The following is a 22,000-nucleotide window of genomic DNA, read 5'->3' as shown; positions in this document are numbered from 1 at the left end:
TCCTGTTAAAAATTATGCAGTAAATTGTTGTGACTGCTCATTTGCAATCATTAACTGTTCCGACCCCCACTTTAGTGGGGAGGGAGGAACTATATACTCAAATGGGTTTTTTTTTTGTTCAGACAAATTTGGCCGATCGATATATTCATTATAGAGAGTTGTGAATGGTGTCATCAAAAAGCATGTACATCCTAAAATATGGAAAGAAAATTTTTTTTTCCATTTTCGTGTTTTACATGCAGTTATCGAGGTTTAAAATTTTGCGAATATTTGACAGTTTTTTTTTCACATTTTCAGTAATTTTTGCCAAAAGTGGGCACAATTTTGCTGATATAGTTTAAAATAAATTAAAACTGTTAACGGTAGAGTGTTATTGTTACCGTTAGAGATTGAAAAACGTTGCCGATTTGTTTGATTGGAGTTTCTTCGGCTAAAAGTTTTAAAAAAATTTTCAAAATTCACACTTTTTTCGTCAAAATTTGCATAAAATATGCTTTTTTGATCCACCTTGTTTACGTTTGGAGACCTTCAAACCGCTGACACAATCTCTTTAATATCCAAAAGAGAGCTATTTGAAACTCGGTGCCCTATAAAAGTCTTCTTGAATTAAAATTTTGCCGTTTTTGCAAACTTAACTCCATAATTATACATAAAGCATCATTGTATTCTAAATATTGAAAGTTTTTCAATCAACAATTGATCTTATTCGCACTTGGAACACTTGGGTGGTTTTTTGGACGCGTAGAAATATCGAAGATAGGCTTGATGTTTTCAATATTTTTTACAATAAGAAGCTTTTTAATTTTTCATTTGGTGGTGCCTTTTTTTCAAAAAATTTTGCTTTCGTTATTTTGATGTAAATTACTGACATTTTTTTCAGGGCTCCATTAATGAGAAAATACATTTACGTAAAGATCAGGTTGACTGTAGACTTAGTTTCTGTTTAGAGAACCTAATCACTTTTTATGGTTTTGAAGAAGAGTCTCAGCAAACTTCATCTGAATTCTTGTGTTTCGCCTTCGTTTGTTTTTTTTTGTTGCCTGATTACTAAGTCTAATCATTCAAAGAACCAATTAGCTTCATAAAGAGGCCTAAGTGAAATTGTACTATGCATTTGGTTGTTACCTAATGTTTCTGATGTCATTCAATGTGTTTGATTTAAGAAAATTATGTGATTTTTTGAACTTATGAATTTTGTACTTTTTCTGTCAACTTTTAGTTTATTCTCAGTAAATACAGCTCACACTTGCATTCATTTAATAATATAAAATAATTTTGTGACGGATGGTTTTAGAAGGACAGTTTCTTGGTTTTGGTACTACAAGTTTTCATACACCATTTTGTGGTTTTTGTGCATAATTGCCCATTTTCAAAACAGGCGCAATTATTTTTCAAAGAAGTTGCCAGATAAACAGTTAAACTGTATATTTTTTAAGTTGAAACCGTTTGTTGGCTACGTAAGTTGAAATTTTTTGTTTTTTAAAACAGACAATGGATTTCTGAGATTTGCCGATCTTATTTCTGATTGGCAAACCGGAAAACCCCCACTGATTATTTATCATGGGCAAAACAGAAAATTAATTCTTCGAATTAGTTTTTGAAGAATTTGCAAGATAAACTGTCTACTTTTCTAGTCGAAAACCTATTTTGGCTGTATGATTTTTGAAAATATTTGTTTTTTAAAAAAAGACAATGGTTTTGTGAGATTTGCCAATCTTATTTCTGTTAACTTGTGGCTTAGAATCTCTAGAGTCAAATCTCACCCTTATCTACTGATCTACAAGTTGCTTTTAATGACGGTAATTTTTCTCAAATGGTCTTTGTTATGGGTACAACCAGTTTCTATAAGTATTTTTTTTTGCAATTTGCCCATTTTTGTTGGTTTTTGTTTTTTTTTAACAGTGTCACAAAAGTGGGCGGTCCTCTGGTCATTTGAAGGAAAAAATGTCAAACAAAAATTAAATTATTATTGTCTTTAGTGAGCAGTTAATGTTTAGTTGGCTGGGAAACCGTTTTTGTGCAAATTTTGAAATTTTGTCGTTCTTTTTGTAGTTTTATGACATGTCCTGGATTATGCAAGGTCTCACTAGCTCTCTATGGAGGAATCTCGCTATTGTTTCAGTTGATGCATAATGTTTCTAAACATTTTGAAATTAATTCCTTTCAAAACAAGCAACCGTTTATGAAACTTTGCTTCTTTGCTCATTCCTTTTTGACTTGTTAACAAGTCGCATTGAGGAAAAATCCCATATGTTTTTCTAATGAAGTACAGGTTAATCTTTTCTTTAGTATAATTTTTGTGTGATGCCAATTTGATTGGGTTAATAATGATGTTGAAAAAATGGACAACGAGCTTCGATCGTAATTAATATCTGTCATTATTTTTGATTTTTATCGTCGTCTTTTGAGGGAGTCATATTATGGTAGTCACTCTAAGGTAGATCGTTTTTTGATCATTTACTAGTTCGTTGAACACTATGTTGATATGTTAATTTTTTTTATCTCTTCCACATTTGGTACAAATGTCTTTGAGCGAGGTCGGAACTTCTGGTGCGAACGCACATTACTGAGCCTCTTTGTAAGTTTGAAGCTGCTTAGGTTTTAACAGTTTTATCTCCTTTTTTGGATACCAGTCAAACCTGACTTCATGATCATCATGTTAAGGCTGTGCTTTACGTTCACATAAAATATTGCGTTATAGTGTAAAACTAGGTCTATTTGTTGGTTAATAAACCTGGTATGCACTTGGTAAACATGCTGATAGTTGATATTTTTTTCTTCATGTCAAATGCAAAGATCTGTCAATTTGGGACTTATCTTGAGATTTTCGTCTTGACGTGGTTAACATGGCAAGATCGTGGAAAGATCAACCATATTTTATTGCCTCTCCTGTCAGGGCTAACTGTATTGCTTTCACTGAGCTTAGTTTGAAAATACAGCATTGAGATTTCATGATTCAAGGCCAATTCCGAGAAAAATTTCTGAATGCTTTTTAGAAACTCTCTCCATCACCAGATCTACAGAACATCTCCGTGCGATAAATTAATTAATTTTATGTTGTAAATTTTTTTTGAGGACGGAAGTTGTAAACAACTTCAGAGCAAACTACATTAACGTTTTATTCCAGTGATGGCATTGTGACTATAGCAATTAAAAATCAATGCTTACCTGTTTCCGCTTTTCTACACCCACACTCTTTGATGGTAATGTTTTGCTAGTTAATATTCCGGAGAGCAAATCGGCGCTCACGTATAACAATGAGCTATGCACTCTCTAGCAGTCCTAGTGCTATAAAAACGGTATAAAATCGCACATATGAGCTCTCTGTTTGTGTGCTATTTGTGTTTTAACCAGTAGTCTGTTATTTTCAATCCATATTCTGCTATAGCTGGTTCAATAGCTATTTCCTCAATGGAAATACTCGCTTTCAGGACTAGAGTAATTGCTATTTGGTGCCTCTATACAAAGACGTGATTGACAGTTTTTATCCTTTCTCTATGGAACTGTTTCTATTCCTTTCTATGTTGTTCCTTATTCTTTCTTCTGATTTCCATTGGTGTGTGCGTATATTCGCATTTGTCTCTCCTAAATTTCCAATAGGGAATTGTTTTTCATGCCTGAACACGCATGTTAATGGCACTGTTTATACGCATGAACAGATATTGTACGTGAACGCACATTCGACTTGAATTTACTTTTGCAACTGAAAGTTAGAGTGTCAGATTCGTTCTTACGGACTTAAACCTCTCTGTGGAGTTTATGCAAAGAATTGTTTTGAAGGTGCCTTTGTTCAAGCGTAGTCTTTCATAAACGTACATTGTTTATGGAATTGTTTTCATAAAGTTAAACTTAACGGTGGACTGGAATGTCATTATGCATGTAAATATTCTGGGTTGACCATCGCAAGATTTTCAGAAGACCAGACAACAACTCATGTGATTGATATGATTTACCGTTAATCATTGGAAGATGATAAGTGCAAAGTATATGATGCATATTGTAAAACATATTCTGCAAGATTCTGCATGAGATATTTATGGTCCTGGATATGGTTGCCAAGAAAAAAAATTAAACTTACAGAATTAGCTTTTTCGAAGGCTTAATGTAGTCAGAAGTTGTTAGTGTAACTGTTCCTTATTTTTTTGTATGTTTTGACTTTAACTTTTATGGTCTTACTTGGCACCATGAATAGGTATGGTCCTGGATATGGTTTCCGAGATACCATGAACTTTTTTTTAAAAAACGTCTTGATGAGTTTATTTCCACTCAAAGTACAATGCATGGTTATTTTTAGAGTCTTTCGAGCAATGTTGACATTTTTTCATGTTCAGCTATATGGTTGCCAATTTACCATAAACTCCATATATGATTTGGATATGTTTGCCAAGAAAGGTTTATGGTGGTCGACCCGGGAGAGAAAATCATGCTAACATATTTTACTAACCTCTCCTGGGACTAATGTTAATCGGTCGTGCTGGATTTTTTTCACAATCTATTTAACTAACATTTTTTTCTGCTACGACCGGTTGGACTTGTTCTTAATATACGAATACTCGAGTTTAGGTCCAGTATTTTTAAAGCGTAGCGTTCTGTGATGGTTTCAAAGAAACATCAAGAAACTTAGAAGTTTTCTTTACTAAAGTTTCAAAGAACGAAAGAAGAACTTACCTGACGAACTTTATTGCTGTGTCGATAAGTAATGGCTACAAAACTAAACTCAATTCTAATTTTGGTTTGGCGCTATCATTATCTTATTGACCTATCAATCATATGTCAGAAGTAAATTCTCCCACCAACAGAAACCTGATTCTAACATCCACCGACCTCCAACTAATGAACTCGATTGTACCCAAGCCATATATGATTCTCAAGAAATGTTGATGAAAATAGAAAATCACCTCCGGGATTCGCAGTTAAGGTCTATTCACATGCCAATCATATAAAACATTTTTAGCTAAACTAAATTTTCTCTGTATATTTTCGCATAGATAACCACTATAATAACAAGCTAATTTTTGGATATTTTCAGTTCAAAATTTAATTTAAAATTCAACTTATTGAATTCTCTGACCCGTGTTATCGACCACGACAATGGTGTCCAGACCAGCTGCAGACAGACAAATTTTGGATCGACAGAATGCAGAATCAGCTACTGCGTGGATTATGTCTTTTGTGGCGAAATGTCGCGCAGAGAAGAAAGAGGACAAGGTCAACACCGATGGTACTGTACAGGACCTACAGGTAACCAATCTCTTTCTTAGTATGTGCGGGCAAGATGCAATTATTAAACTTAGGAGCTTAATGACTCCTAGGAATTTGATAGACACTCCGTATAAAGACATCAGATTGGCGATTCAAAAATATATTTCTCCTAAAGAGAGAGTAGTAACGGCAGAAAGGGCTAAATTTCTGTCCGTAATCCAAGGTGTAGGGGAGTCAGACGACGACTTCCTAGCACGTCTTAGAGAAGAAGCACGCTATTGTGACTTCGAAAAATTGAAAACAGCGGCCAACCCCGAAGAGGAGTTGGTAAAAAATAAAGTTTATCTCAGGTTTGAGGGACCCTGAAGCAAAATTTAGACTACTAGACGGTATTAAAGCAAAACCAGCAATGTCGGTTACTGAAATGACCGAGAGTTTACAGTTCAGAATTCAAGCAATGGCTTTTGCAAGTTCTTCATCAGGTAATAAGCCCTTTACGGTGAAAGAAGAAGTTGGGTTCAACTTCAAAAAGACTTTTCCAAAACCAAATGAAAAAAATACGGCTAATAAAAGCAACAACATGTGCACTAGGTGTGGAGGTAAGCCACACTCTAATAGACCTTGTCCAGCGCTAAGTAAGAAATGCAACACCTGTGAAAAGGTGGGACACTTCTCAAAATTGTGTAGAAGCAAACCCCAACCAAATTCAGGTAAGTACAATAAACAGAATAACTTTTGCGAAGAATAAAATGTTTCTTCAGAGCAAGCATCTCCAGCATCGGAGATGGGAATGTTTTATACTAAAGAACAAATCTTTAGAATGTCTGTGACATGGGAATATATCTCAATAAATAACTGCAAAGTAAAAATGCAGGTAGACACAAGTGCAGCTAGCACAGTGATATCATCAAAAATATGGACTGAGCTTGGTAAACCTCAGTTGGATGGTAAGATAAGACATCTTGAAGCTTATGATGGTCATCAATTAACGCTTCTGGGATCACTTACTTGCGACGTTGAGTGGAACGGAAGGAGGCTCACGCAAAAACAACTAGCAGTTGTGCAGTCTGATAAAGAATTTGGACTACTTGGTAGAGACCTTCTACCCAAGCACGGTGTGAACAACATCACTGTTGAGCACCTACCTGCGGTGAAGGGTTACAAAGCTCATGTGAAGCTGATACCAGGAACGAAGCCAATGTTCTGCAAAGCCAGAAAAATACCTCTACCTCTTCAAGACAAGGTCACAGAGAAGCTGGAACAAATGGTCAGACAAGGCATCCTTAAACCGATACAGCCAGGAGGAGTCACTAATGCATCCCCAGTGGTGTTGCAGAGAAAGAATAGTGGAGAACTGAGACTTTGCGTGGACTTGAAAGTGCACATCAATGGCAAGGTCATGGATGAGGACTACCCAATACCGGACATGGAGACGATCTTCCACAACCTACATAGGGCCTCATAATTTGGCAAAATTGACCTCTCAGATGCCTACTATCAAATTGAACTTGACGAAGAAGCTAAGGATATATGCACAATCAACACATCTCAGGGACTGTTCAAGATGTGCCGACTACCTCAGGGATTGAAAAACTCTTCTTGAATCTTCCAGAATTGCATAGAATCAACACTCAAAGGAATCAAAGGTGTTGTGATCTTTCAAGACGATGTGTTGGTGTATGGAACTACCAAGGAGCAGTTCGACAAGAGAATGCTTGCAGTCAAGAGTCGACTACGTGAGAAAAGTTTTACTATTAATGAGAAAAAATCTAACTCAAAACCAGTCGATAGCGTTAGTTTTTTGGGATACTCCATTTCAAAGAAGGGAATAAAACCAGATCCCAAACATGTTGAAAAAATAAAAAATGCAAAAGCACCAACTAACAATAAACAACTCGAATCGTTTGTTGGGCTAGCTAATTTTTACGGAAGAATGATTCCTGATTTTGCAACCAAAATGCTACCCTTAAATAACATGAGAAATAGCGATTTCTCATGGGGCAAAATGCAACAAAAAGCTTTTGAAGACATAAAAAATGAATTATGTGCTAACCCACTTGTACAGCCATATAGTTTACAAAAAGAAGCAACAGTTACTACTGACGCCTCCGAAAAAGCCATTGGCGGGGTTCTTTCGCAAGAAGGACATCCAGTCATATATGTATCGAGAAAATTGACTCCAGCGGAGCAAAACTACTCGAATATAGAGCGGGAAGCACTGGCAATTGTTTTTGTGGTCACAAGATTGAAGCAATTCCTTCTTGGAAGACGATTTACCCTACAGACTGACCACAAACCACTCAAATATCTCTTTGCACCAGACGAGGAGATCCCGAAGACAGCATCAGCGAGAATCACAAGATGGGCAATAGCTCTAATGGGTTTCGACTATGAGTTGAAGTACACACCAGGGGAGCAGATACCCCATGCAGATGCTTTGAGCAGAATGGATTTTGAGGAAGACGAATCCGACAACGATCGAGTGTGCTTCGCAATCAATAACATCCACTTCGACCACAGTGATTGGTGACCCAAGCAGAAATCAAAACTGAACTTGGAACAAACAGAATCTTCCAGGACATAATTAAACGAATCAAAAGCGGCAATTGAAAACAATGTTCAGAAGCGGAAAAAGGATTCGAACAACAGAAAGATGCACTTACTTTACATAACGGAATCATCTTCAGAGGTGTTGTTCCTTTCATTCCACCCAAACTACGACACTTGGTTTTGGCAAAAGCGCATGAGACACATCCCGGAAAAAATGCAACTGAGGCATCAGTAAGAATGATAGCATGGTGGCCTGGCATTACCCAAGACGTTCAACACTTTGTTAGTAAATGTAAGAATTGTCAATTGAACAGGCCTAGCCTGGGAAAAACAGTCTCTACGTGGCCAGAAGCCGACGTTTGGGAACGGCTCCACATGGACTGGGGTTATGTTAAGGACCAAGGCAATATCTTAGTAATTCTTGACGCGGGTTCTGGTTGGATAGAAGCCTTCCCGCTGGAAGTAAAACATCAGAAACAGTTAAAATATATCTTAGTCAAATCTTTGCAAGATTCGGAATACCAAAAACTTTAGTTTCTGATAATGGTCCTGAATTTGTAAGTGGTGACCTTAAACAGTGGTGTGAATCACTGGGAATTAAGAAAATAGAATCACCCGTCTATCATCCAAGAGCTAATGGACTAGCTGAAAGAGCAGTTCAGACAGTGAAGCGGGCACTTCAAGCGTGGAGTCCCAACTTTAATGTGTCATTCGGAGCATTACTGAAAAGGGCACTGATGACACATCGCAACACTTCAAAGACGAGGAGCAAAACTCCAGTTGAACTCTTGTTGGGACGCAGAGTGAGACTACCAGCAATAACAGATTTCGACTTGTGCGAACCCATTCTATTCAAGGCTAACGAAAACACAAAGACAGTTCCTGCTACCTTCATCATAAGGAAGGGCCTGAACACATCTTTCATACAGCCTGAGAACACAGCACGGACTATTCTAGTGAGCGACAACCAAATTGCGAGACTAGACGAGGACAATGTGAAAACTGAACCAGCAGTGGAGGAGACCATATCTCAATCAGAACCACAACTTCAGAGCACAGATGTGGGACCTTCACTTCAAGATGAAGCTTCTGCAGCCACATCATCTGCAGAGCACCAACAACCCGAAACCTCAGAGCCTTCACGAACATCAACAAGAAACAGAAAACAACCCGACAGATTTGGAGAACCTATACCCACAAACTTGCTTAAAAAAGGAGGAAGGATGTGATGGTTTCAAAGAAACATCAAGAAACTTAGAAGTTTTCTTTATTATAGTTTCAAAGAACGAAAGAAGAACTTACCTGACGAACTTTATTGCTGTGTCGATAAGTAATGGCTACAAAACTAAACTCAATTCTAATTTTGTTTTGGCGCTATCATTATCTTATTGACCTATCAATCATATGTCAGAAGTAAATTCTCCCACCAACAGAAACCTGATTCTAACATCCACCGACCTCCAACTAATGAACTCGATTGTACCCAAGCCATATATGATTCTCTTGAAATGTTGATGAAAATAGAAAATCACCACCGGGATTCGGAGTTAAGATCTTTTCACATGCCAATCATGTAAAATATTTTTAGCTAATCTAAATTTTCTCTGTATATTTTCGCATAGATAACCACTATAAATACAAGCTAATTTTTGTATTTTTTCAGTACAAAATTTAATTTAAAATTCAACTTATTGAATTCTTTGACCCGTGTTATCGACCACGACACGTTCAAAATGTTCATCTGCGTCTAACTTTTTTCAAACCGCCATATCTCTGATCTCTACTTTAGTCAAGAACACTAAACAAAGGGACAAATGAATTTTTACTAGGTTTTCGGTATCTTTGGTTTAATTTTTACAAAAGCCTCTGAAGTTTTTTATGGTGTCGTGCTTTATTCGTATGAAATATTTGATTTTTTTTGGTTTAAAAACGAAAGAAATCGGTATGTTTAATTTCAAAAGGTGCAAAATGTGAATAATTTTTGTTAGAGACGTAACAAATAGTCGCTATTGGCGCAAAAAAGTTTTGGAGGTGATCTTTTTTAACACGTCAATTCTACTTTACTATGCTATGTAACGACGGACATCAGTAGTCCCAGTTTGATATATTTTTCAGAAGTTTGCGCAAATTTGTTTAAACAAATGTGAAACTTTTTGTTCATTTTTGTTGTTTAAACATGCAGGCATGCCGACGTTCATAGAAAATCGATTTGTCATGACCATAGAAAAAGCAAATATGTGAAGACGTTTTGTGATGATTGTGATCAAACATACCGACGATTTTTTTTTGCTTTAAAAATCGAACATACCAAAGATGTCCTAAGTTTGAGAACCGAACCTACCAACCATTTGTTTACCGACCCAGAAAAATGTTGAGGCGTTCGTTGCTTTTGTCTATCTAAAAACAAACTCACCGATGATTGCCTTCATTTCGAAATAGTCAATTTCTAGAGAGAGCATGCTCAAGAATTGCCAATTGGTGGCCAAGATAGACTTAATGAGTCTTTGCAAGGACTTGTCCGCGACTTGCCGCTCGGGTTCAAACATAAGAAGCAAAAACTCTGTAAATCAGCAATATACTCACTGCGGGAGGTTCTCAAGGCCCAAAAAGGTAGCTTTCAGCTATTGTATTTTTTGCATCACTTGCGAACATCGAAGAAAGACAAAATGATATGTGGAAATGAACTTGAAATTTGGTTAATTGTAAGAATTTAATAAGATTGTTTTGTACAAATTTAACGTCGCCCTCATCATTACTCTAAAAAATTTTGCACAGTTGATTAGATGCCATCATCTCTCATCTCTGATTGGTCTCTTCCACTCTTCCTTTGTGAGAGGTTCTTCACTTTCTTTCTTGTCCGTTTTTTCACGTTTTGCTTTCTTGACCTTTTTGCCCTTGTTGAGTTTGCCAATCTCGCCAAAATTGCTAACTTTTTCAAGGTTCGCTCCCATCTCTAAAATGCATTATTATGTTTGAACGGTCCCTATAAAAATACATAAATGCCGGTTTTTCTCACTGTGCTGTTTTGATCTTTTAAAAGTTTTTGACAACCCGGGTTGAGGTATTAAGCAGCCATTTGGTGGTATGTTCACCACAATGAGCAATCAGAAAAATTGTAATCTATTCTGTTGTGCCCCCGATGGCTAGCAGGAAGGACGGGGGACAGTAGACATAATCCAAAATTTTCTTTATATTAATGCCGAATCCGACAAACTGAGTTCAAATTTGAGTTTTGAATTTTGCCCCTCAGCTAGAGATAAGGTCGTGCATTCAGTGTTTTCTTTATATAAGTGGATTCAGTGTTAATTCTAGCAAGACCTCAGCTTATTTCAATTGGAAAATGTTACAAATATGCCATACTTGAAATACATTGCCCCAAAAATAGATTGGCCACGACAGAATCCCCCCCCCCCGAGATTATTGCTGGACCTAAAATGGTCCCATCAACTTCTGGTCGGCTGCAATTTTCAAGTCAGCAATTGGATAGGGTAAATTGGTCAGACCAAATGTCGAGCAATAGCTTTCACGTGTCACATTTTCTACTTCTGCCATTTATTTTAGGCATATTAATCACAAATTGTTCAAACAAATTTTTCATCAAAAGTTGATTTTTAATAGGACAAATTTAAACAGATTGTCCACAACAACGAACAAAAAGCAGGTTTAGCTGTTGCTGTTACTCAACCACATTGTTTCTATTGTTCCTCAGTGTGAATCATTCCAAACTTCGGGATGCGTTGAAACTAATCACGGTATGCTGCATTGGATGATAGTGATGATGAGAGCAGCGGTTCTACAAAAGCGCATGCGCCTTTTTTCTTCGCAAAAATCTTTGTTTTGTCTGATCACCGAATTTGTTCGAACGCTTTGAAAATTTATTTATCCCTCAAAAATGATACCAATCTACTTCTATTGACTGGGTGCACAATTAAGGTTGTCTTTGATTTGTTTTTTTTTTCGTAATGTTTGTTATCATTTTTTTGCAGTCGTGCCCATAAACCAGAAACAATTTTTTATCATTTTAATTTTCTCTACTAATTTACTAAAATTGTTATAAAATTGGGTACGAAAATCGTTCTTAAATCGTAGTTTTTATCTTACCTTGATACCTCAAAATCGTCACTAGGTTAACTTAGCAGAAAAATGTGATTCCAAACACCTTAGAAACTTTTCTTCATTTTCATTTAAACATGAAGTTCATGAAGTTTTTTGTTGAACTGATTATTATGACTGCGGATTGATCAATTGCTCTCATCTAATTATTGAGCATTTCGTGAATGCACCAAAGACCGTGTTTCGTGTTACTCATATCTACGTTTCTGAAAATGTTCCTCGCTGATAAAATTCGCACAGAAAAGAAACTATCGATTGTAACAGTATACATGAGATTTATAAACACTGAGTTGAACTTGAATCAAATATTTGAAAGTGATCGATATCCCGTACTTACAGGAAAGTTAATATAAGTACTGAGCAAAATCAGTGCATACAGTGTTTTCTTCATATACGTGGATTCATTGTTCACTCTAGCAAGACCTCTGCTTATTTCGATTGGCGTTTTTTCAAATATGCCATACTTGAATTACATTGCCCATAAATAGATTGGTCATGACAGAAACCCCCGAGATGTTTGCTGGACCTAAAATGGTCCCATCAACTTCTGCTCGGCTGCAAATTTCTGATCAGCACTTGGATATGGTAATTTGGCCAGACCAAACGTCGAGCAATAGCTTTCACGTGTCACATTTTCTACTTCTGCCATTTATTTTAGGTATTTTAACAACAAATTGTATAAACAAATTCTCCATCAAAATATTGACTTTTCTAGAGACACCAATTTTGCAATGCAATGTCTAGAATAGGAAAAGGTTAGAATGCACAGATTATCCACAACAACGAACAAAAAGAAGTTTTAGCTGTTGTCTGTTACTCGACCACATTGATTCTATTGTTCGTCTGTGTGAATCATTTCAGACTTCCAGATAACTTGAAGCTAAATACGGTATGCTGCAATTGATGATAATCATGATGTGAGCCGGAGTACTACAAAAGTGCATGCGCTAATTTTCTTCGCAAAAATCTATGTTTTGTCTAATCAACGAAAAGCTTTGAAAGCTTAGTTCGAGAGCTTTCAAAATTGTTCTATCCCCAAAAATTGATACCAATCTACTTCGATTGACTGGGTGCACAATTAAGGTTATCTTTGAATTGTTGTTTTGTAATGTTTGTTATAAAAATTTTGAAGTCGTGCCCTTGAACCAGAAACAAATTTTTATCATTTAAATTTTCTTCAGTAATTTATTATAAAATGGGGTACGAAAACATAGTTAAAACATATTTAAACATAGTTTTTATCATACCTTGATTATTATGACTGCGGATTGATCAAGTGCTCTCATCTAATTACTCAATGTTTCGTGAAAGCACCAAAGACCGTGTTTAATGTTGCTCATATCTATGTTTCTGAAAAAACTTCTCGGTAATAAATTTTCAGTAATGAGCAAGTTTAATTGCAAGTCAAATTTCAAAACCAAGTCAGATTGATGATCTTGTCAATTTTTACACTCCTCAGTCTTTTCCACGTCTTGTCGAAGTCTTGCACGTCCAATTTCAAGTCTTGATAAAGACTTGAACAGTCTAAATCTAAATCTTGGCTATCTCTGCAAAATTTCAGCTTGTTGTAAAATGACTTACAGAAATTTGATAAAGTCACGCTAAAATTAACTAAATTTTTGTCAAAGCATTCAAATTTCAAATAGTTTTGTCAATCTTTCGAAATATTCTACGGGAAACTTATGAATTCAACTTTGCCTGAAAAGGTAATTTTCCCTATAACTAGCAGCCCTAGCCTACTTTTTTTGGTGACACAATTATTTTTCCGTGGCTCGTTCTCATTTACAGAGCTTTCTTTCTATCACACATCTTGACATTCAAGTTCTTGATTCCAAATTTTTGTTTGTTATTTGTACACAATTATGATCAAGTGGAATGGTGTAAACGACCACTGAATGAAAAAAAAAACAAAACACGAAAACAAACTAAACTCATTTTACATATAACAAGAATTGTCTTTCTTACAAGTTGGAAGATACTTACATTTAACAAGAATTGTACTTTTTACAAGTTGGACGATACTTACAAGATCTGTTATACCTTACAAAAATAAAGTGTTTCTTAAAAGATTCTATTAAGCTTGACTCATTCCTAACAGATTATTGGGTCTTAAGATCTTACAATATAAGTTTTCGTATCGTATAAGAATATGGTGTGTCTTATAAGATTCTTATAAGATCTTACAAGTTGAGTTTAATCTTATAAGAATATTGTGTGTTTTATAAGATTCTTTTATGATCATACCGGATCAGCTTTAATCTTAGCAGAAAATTGTGTGTCTTATAAGATTCTTATAAGATTTTACAAGATATATTGTAATCTTGTAAGAATAATATGTGTCTTGTAAGATATTTATCAGTTGTTACTATCGTTGGGAACGCTTACAAGATTAAAACATATCTTATAAGCATCTATCTGTTTTTGTTAATTAACGAACTGAACAATTCGATTCAATAATCACTGCCACTAGTTCCAATTGGCTTCCAAAACATTTCCCAATTAGTTTGTCTGGTTTCTTTACTCGAAGGAGTAATGTCGTTTTGACTTAAAAATGTTTTATTTTCAAATAAACAATGGCTTATTGAACTTTGCCAATATTTTTCTCTTAAATTGGTCAACTTGTAGCTTAGTGTCAGCAAAAAGAGAATGCCTCTTCTTCCTCTTCATTTTACTGAAGTAAAATTATTTTTTTTGCGGTTTTACCCGATAAGTTATGGTTTTATGGCTTTGATAGTACTAGATTTTACATTTTCTTAGGCAGTGGCCCATTTTTCACGTTTTTTCTCGTTTTTCACATTATCACTTTATTGACAGTTCACATATTTCATTATTAACTTTTTTTCAAAATCAGGCACAATTGAAGTCTTGAAGGCATAGATTATGGTTTTAACGGCTTAACCCTTTCTCGAAGAATTTAAATGAGTTTTTAACTTTTGTCTTTTACTCTCGTTTTCTCTTTGTCTTTTCAGTTGCACGAAGTTTCCCCTGAATGATGACAGATCTCATTGACTTTTTATGGAAGAATAAATGAGCGAGAATTTGAGAATATCTGATTTGAGTAGATAGCTGATTGCTTTCATGACTCTGAAATTTACTGTTTTCAAAAATAAAAAAAAAACACTTTCTAAATTCGAATTTTTTTCTTTTTTGTCTGTTTTTACCTTGTATCGTTAGTTACAGGTTATATATGACAGTATTGTTGTCAAGGGATTACGCAAGTGTAAAAAATCTAATGTTTTCAAACAATTCATTACGAATTTACTAGCTTCGACCCGAGTTTTTCGCAAAAAAAGTAAAATAATTTTCTATTTCTGGTTTTATTTGACGTTTTTTGCAGACTTAAGGCGTACTCTTAATAATTACAGGTGTCAAGCACTTCCTTTAGATCATCAGACGAACCTAACTTAATTAATTTTTTTGTAGCTATTGGCTTTCATGTCTTTGAAAAGAATTGTTTTCGAACAATACAAAAACTAATAACTTTTGCAGTTTTTCAGTTTTTTTTGTTTTATTGCCTATTTATACTAATGAGAGGTCGCATATCATATTATTGGAGTTCGCGGAAGGCTCAATTGAGCATAATTTGAGGGCAAATTATGGCTTTACGGCTTCGACAGCGTTTTCTTGCAAGTTTTAATTGATTTTTGTTTTTGTCTCTATTTGCTGTTCTTTTTGCAACCACATATAAAATATAATGTTGACAGGTCCTATTGCGCTCCTGTAGAAACGTATGTGATCATAAACATGTTGGTTGTTTTCAATTGCTATTAAATGGTTTTCTTTACTTTGAAATTAATTGTTTTTAAAATTATAAGCCAACTTTTTGACTTTGCCGTTTTTTTGTTCTTTTTTGTCTTATTGTCACCAAGCTTTATTATGGAGTCGTCCCATATCTTGTCTAATGTAGTACAAGCTATTTTTTAAATTTAGTTTTATCTGACGCTATTTTGACCTTGTTAACAGTTTTCCTTTTTTAAAAAATGGGCATAAGTTTTGGATGTAATTAAAGTTTGTTGTTATTGTTGTTTGATTTTGTTGTTCGTTTTGACTTGCTTTTTAGTAATGGCTGATCTCATCAGTTTAATACGGCATTTTTTCCTCCACTGAGTTATTTGCGTTGGAGTCGATTTTTTTGTTACAGGTTTTTTTTTGATAAATAATATTAGTGGTTTTTCTGTCTGTTCCTCATTTGGTAGACGTTTATACCAAAATATGGATGAGCGGAGTCGGAACTTTATGTGCGAACGCAAATTAGCGAGCCTCCTTGTTATTGTCTATTTTGGTTTGACCAGAGAAGTTAGCGGAGTTCGAGTATCTTAGATTGATTTTCACTTCCACAAGAACATGAAAATTCTTAATTTAGAGTTAGTTCTACAGTGAAAAATGGGGACCATTGAGATTGACTCAAAATTAGACAGAAGCTGTACTTACTAACTTTTCTGTGATGGAATGTTAAGACGTTTGATAATATTTTCTAACTCTGGCGTTATAAATGAATCACGAATGCTCAACCATGTGTTTCTCTGTGGCTCTGAAACAAACAAAGCCTTCTTCAGAGAGCTGATCTTCGTTATCGATTCTCTCGACACTCTGTCGTTATATAAGATAAGATTTGAACTCAAATTCCGAGTTTCTACATTATACCGGAATCGGATTTTTCAGTGGCTATTTTTATGACGGATGGAATTTTAGAAAATATTACTTTTCGTGTAGCTCTTTTCGTATATAGATGTTGTTGTTGTTTTCTGGCTGTAACTATCTCCATTATATTATCCATTATTATCAATTCCGTCATTGTATTATCTTTTGTTGTCAACTGCGAACGTAGTAAATATCACGTGAAAGTTGAAAGCCAAAGTTGGTATGCTTCGTGGATAACCCAATAAAAATAGATACTAATTAAAGCTAATGACGAAAATAGCCATTTTTGGAGGGGAATCGAAGTCAGTAGTGTTTTAAGCACGCTTCTTGTTGCTTTTGCTTGCATTTGAAACGTTCGAGCGAACCGAGTTCTGTTCGGGATATAATCAACCGGTGCACAATGATGTAATAGAAGTCTTGAAAGTTCGGTGGTCATTTTGATCGTTACTCTGAATACCTTTTTAGGACACATTTATTCGTAAACAGTAAATGTTCTCTCTAAATTAGGGGAAGGCTAATTTTGGTGATAGATTCTGGTACAAGGAGAGGGCGGAGCTTTCGGTTGTACCTTCAAAACAGCTACAATCGGGCTTTGATTTGGTCAACGCTGTACATTGTCGTGATAATGAGATAAAAAGAGTAAGAGGGCCTAAAATAGAACAAATTTAATTGGTCGTGGTTTAACAAATAGTCCCATATAATGTTATCAGCTTTCAAGTCGCAAACCATCACATGCAGATATGCATGATGTTTATCAATTTAAATCACAAAATTGAATTGAAAGACTGTGGAACTAAGAAAACGACCAGAACCAAATATTTCATTAAGTCAAGATTTTTGATTTTTTTCTTAGCGTTGTCTGCACTCGTGATCAGAAGATCTAAGACACTTGTTAGCTTATGTCCGAACTGGCTTGTAACATATATTCGACCTGATCTGACTAGACCCTAATGGGTGGCGGTTCGAGACCTAAAAGAGCCAAATTGGCTATGATCAAACTCAATTGCCTCGCGGAATAATTGTGGGGCTATAATCAAAACCAAATGTAAAAAACTGTTTTAAGATTTCTTGCATGAAATCACAGACGCAAACGAAATCAAATTGCCAATATCATCAGCAGGCTTAATTGATTGAAGCATCTCTCCTCGAATTGTGGTCCTCTCATCAAGTTTTATCGAAAAATGAAAATGCATACAGAGCCCAAACAAATTAATTTTTCTTCTAAAATTAACTTCCATTCAATCATGAGTTTCAATCACAAAAACTTTGCTATCCTGTTTACGTCTGTCACAGTTTTTTTCATCATAAAATATGATTTCGGAATATGGATTTTGTTTAGACTATTGTTTAGACTTTATTTGAATATTTTTGAGAAATAAGTTGTAAAATTCTTTAACGCCTAAGAAAAATGATAATAATATTGTTAACATCGTTATCTAAGAAAATAGTCTTTTCATCGTTTATCTGATTCAAGGCTGTTTATTGTGAATCTTATTTTATCCAATTGTTTCAGACGTTTTTTTTTCAGAATGCAATCATTTTCAGTAAGTTATATTTGCTGCACTAAAATATATGCTGTTGACAATAAGAAAATATTTTCTGTTTAATAACTCTGACATAACTAAGTAATAAATAGGGGTTTTTGACAAACGTATTTGGTTTATGTACCAAATATCTTGCTGTTCTGCGGTATAGATTCTCTGCTAAAGTTTGCTTGCTTTTAATTTGTTTTTCATTGAACATATTGAAAAATCTGTTAAAATCTTTTCTAGTGTTGACTTTGTTTTTTTACTCTATCAAATCGAAGACTACATGGTGTATACTAATATACCTTGTTCTTATGGGTGCCCTCTTCCAAAATACAATCTTTGATGGTTTGTTCGTGACTTTGGATGAGCCTTTTCTTAATTTTAAATATATCTTGGCAAGTTCTCTGGAAATTAAAATTAATGGATAGGGTTTCTAAATCATAATGCATGGGATCCACCACAACCACACTAGATCAAGTTTGCCTAGTTCCACAGCTTTATATCTAATAACCATTAAAATACTAACCTATTGGTATTTTTGGTTTTCTCGTTGGTAACGTCAAAGCCGATATTGTTAATGACAATCATAAATAGCTGTGCGTTTCTGGAAAAATTTGCCGGCATAATCTCCTTTTAGGTTACTCTGTGCTCCGACTCAACAACTTATCTTGCCATCACCCATTTCTTAATTTGGCGAAAACTTAAAAACCGATTAGCTTCTCATTTCAAATTTTTGATTACAAGCAAAATCCAGCTCAAAAACACATTAAGAAAAACGAAAAATGCTTTTGATCCAATCAAAGTACAAAGCAGTATTAATTTACGCCAAAATACTCAATTGGATAGCTGATTTAGAAAATTGTGATATTTTTCCAACAACGAAATTTTCTAATCTATTGTTCCCAATGTTTTTTAGTTAATTCTGTGGCGTTTAAAGATTTTTGTTTTTGTTCTGCTTAATGGAATTTTTAAGATTAATTGGTAGCCTTGAAACTGTTTTGTTAAATATTTGTTAAAATCCGTTTAAAATTTGCGCAAAATGAAAGTATTGTACGGCCTAAAATAACCGTTGTAGAAGGAAGAACGAACTTGGGAAAACAATTGTCAAAATTGTTAATTGAAATTATGTTATAAAAGCCACAAACGAAAGCAAATTTTTCAATTGTAACTTTTACAAGCATTGCGACGCAGAGGTATACCCAAATCGTCACGGGCAGATATGCCCGATGCGTGTATATCTTGTTCGTTTTTACTATGTTAATACATTGAAAGTGGAACAATATTGCGGAAAATAGCTACTTTAGCAGACACCGGCAAAATGGAAGGGAAATTAGAATCCCGTGTTCGCAAAAGTGTCCTAATCCTAGCCGCGAAATACAACTAAAAACTTTATAACCTATTTCTCGCACGGCTTGTATCACGCATCTGCTCAATTTATGCATCCATTTTTCGCACGCAATGTAGCTCGATTTTGCATATAACCACAATTAGGCCTAACTTAAATACTACTCATTTAATTAAGCCTAACTTATTACTACTAGTAGTATTTTAATACCTTATTACTACCTATAGTACTTTACTACTTATTAGTACTATTTATTACTACTTATTAAAATGGGCCAGTCCCACATTGATATACAAAGCCTTTGATGTGCGAGGGATTTTTCGGAAAAAAACAGTTTTTGTGGTTGCATATATTTAAAGCACTTTAAAGCTTTGAAAGCTTCAATTAATTCTTTACTAAAGTGCTTATTGCATGCTCAAAATGCACGCCAAAAATAGATAACTAAATTGAGCGGAAACGTGCTACAAGATTTGTAACCTACTTTTCGCACCGAATGTTCTTTTATTTCGCAAAATTGGTGGAACCCCTTTTGCGAAAAGTAAGATACAAAGGATGTCTCCTAATTTCTTCCATTGTATGTCTCTAATTTTCGAGCCAATTATACTAAGACGGAAATTTTGGGGTATACCTCTGCGTCGTAATGAGAGTTTAAAATGGAACTGAAGAAACCATGACTCAATATCAGAATTGAAATGAGGATATACATTTGCGTCAAGTTCTCAATTTGCGCTACTTTTAACTTAACTTCAATTTATCAATTTGATTAATAGATTAAAAAAGTATGAAAATCTGATAAACAGATAAAGTTGCGAAGGGAATTTAATCGAAAACTTTGATAGAATTTTTGTTTGGAAGGTTATACAAAATCATTAAGAAGTTTAGAAGGTTAGAAAAACTTCATACAATTGGAAGTTTTCAGAAAAAATGCCGTTGATTTGGTCAACGGTTATTCAGTGTTCAGGTCTGATCTTTTGTTTATCAATATTTTGTTCCTCGTCGTCTCTCGGTGGGTTTTCCTGACCCGTCTTGTCTTTCTTGTCTCGAGATTCCTCCTGCTCTTTCTTGCCCTTGCCAAACACATTGCCATTTTCCCCCACTTTCCCCCCAAAACCCTCTTCTCCACAATAAGTTTCTTTCATTTCTACACCCATCTCTGGAACATGAGTCATTTTTCAGCATTCGCTCATTAAGTCCGTCCTGTAGTTGCATTTTTTTTCAAAAAGAGGGAAAAATATAGTGCGGGTTTTTGTCAGTCAACTTTTTGCTTCTAACGCATCGTGGAAAAACTCCATGTTGCAGCTTTTTAAGCTAGTTTTGATTTTTATTTTAAAATGCCAAATTTATTCCAGGGTGAAAAAGGGAAGGAAACTGGGAGGAAATAGGAGGGGGTTAGATTAATGCTAAAAAGTTGTTTGTTTGTTTTTAATTTTTGTATTCATATTCTGCATTGGATTAAAGACGTTAGGTTAGTGAAAGAACAAGACAAAAAATTTTATTTTACAAGATTTCATAAGACAAAAATATGAAAAAAACTTTTAATATTTGATATTTTCTCTTTTCTGTTATATTTGAGGCCTAATTCAATTTTTCTGTTCTTAAAAATAATTAACGGGGTTCTGTCGTAGCTGAAATAGAGACTACCACTAAATATGGTAACACAGATTTTCAAAATGGAGAAACATTTGAGAGAAATCTGAAAAAAGATAACTTCCTCATGTTCTCCTTAAACTCCTTTAAACTCCTTCAAAGTTGAACTCCTTTAAACTACGCTATGTAAAGTATTCCTGATTTTCATCTTTTTCGGCATTTTCATTCAACACAAACAGTAAAGAAAAAACAAAAATGGAACCTTTTTTTTGTAAAGCAACAGAAAACAATAGTTCTTGCGAGGAAAAGAACAGATTTTTTGGAAAATAGTTCTTAAATTTTTTCCCTTTTAGACAAATAGTAGTTTGATTAAATGAAAATGTAAAAAAATTGTTTTTTGCCAGTTGAAATGAGAAGCATAAAGAAGGAATTTTCAGGAAAAATCAAGAAGTTTATCTTTTCTAATTTCTTAGAATATTTACAATGATTATGAAAATTCATTTTTTTAATTGGTTGGAGATTTGACTGGACACACCTGCTCGAACAGACCACTAGAAGGATTTTTGGTATAAGAACGTTAGAGTACATAATTTTCTGAAATCAATGTACTTAAGAAAATCGCTACTGTCTCCAAATTATGTCTTTTGTTATTTTTTGTGGATAAGCAAAATATTGTTTGCAATAAAAGCTTTAATTTTTTTAAGATTTAAGTGAATATTTCAGTCAGTGAAAACGGTACAGTTTCCATCTGTATATTTTCAGATAAAAAAGTTATGTCAAAAAATTTTCTTGGAAAAAGGAAAGAGGTCTTTGTTCCAAGTACCTCCAATAACTTTCAATAATCGTGAAATTATTGTCAGTGGGTCAGTTGTGACCTAAATTGGTCTATTTTTTCTAACTGAGCTCATATGAAATAAAGAAAACCAGAACAACAGAAAACATTTGCTTGAGAGAAAAGGGAAAAGGTATCTATCTTATTTGTCTTTTTGTTTGATCTTACAACGCTTCACGTTATGCTTAAGATGAAGTTTAA

At 34.6% G+C, this 22,000-nt stretch overlaps 1 protein-coding gene and 1 long non-coding RNA gene across 2 annotated transcripts in view; one reads left to right on the top strand and one right to left on the bottom strand.

Annotated features, from left to right (window-relative positions):
- Window positions 1-22,000, top strand: part of LOC142347977 (lipoxygenase homology domain-containing protein 1-like) — a 322,517-nt gene that overhangs the window by 140,291 nt on the left and 160,226 nt on the right. The gene's annotated exons all lie outside the window — the stretch shown is intronic.
- Window positions 10,420-17,146, bottom strand: LOC142347851 (uncharacterized). The gene is made up of 2 exons (XR_012760707.1): window positions 16,301-17,146; window positions 10,420-10,705 (listed from the first exon to the last, which is right to left on the bottom strand). It is a non-coding gene; the product is annotated as an uncharacterized LOC142347851 (long non-coding RNA).

This window comes from Convolutriloba macropyga, chromosome 10, assembly GCF_964194025.1.
Source record: "Convolutriloba macropyga chromosome 10, txConMacr16.3, whole genome shotgun sequence".
In the NCBI taxonomy this organism is placed as follows: Eukaryota; Metazoa; Xenacoelomorpha; order Acoela; family Convolutidae; genus Convolutriloba; species Convolutriloba macropyga.
The sequence above is the reverse complement of the archived record's forward strand: the minus strand, read 5'-3'. Positions and strand labels throughout refer to the sequence as shown.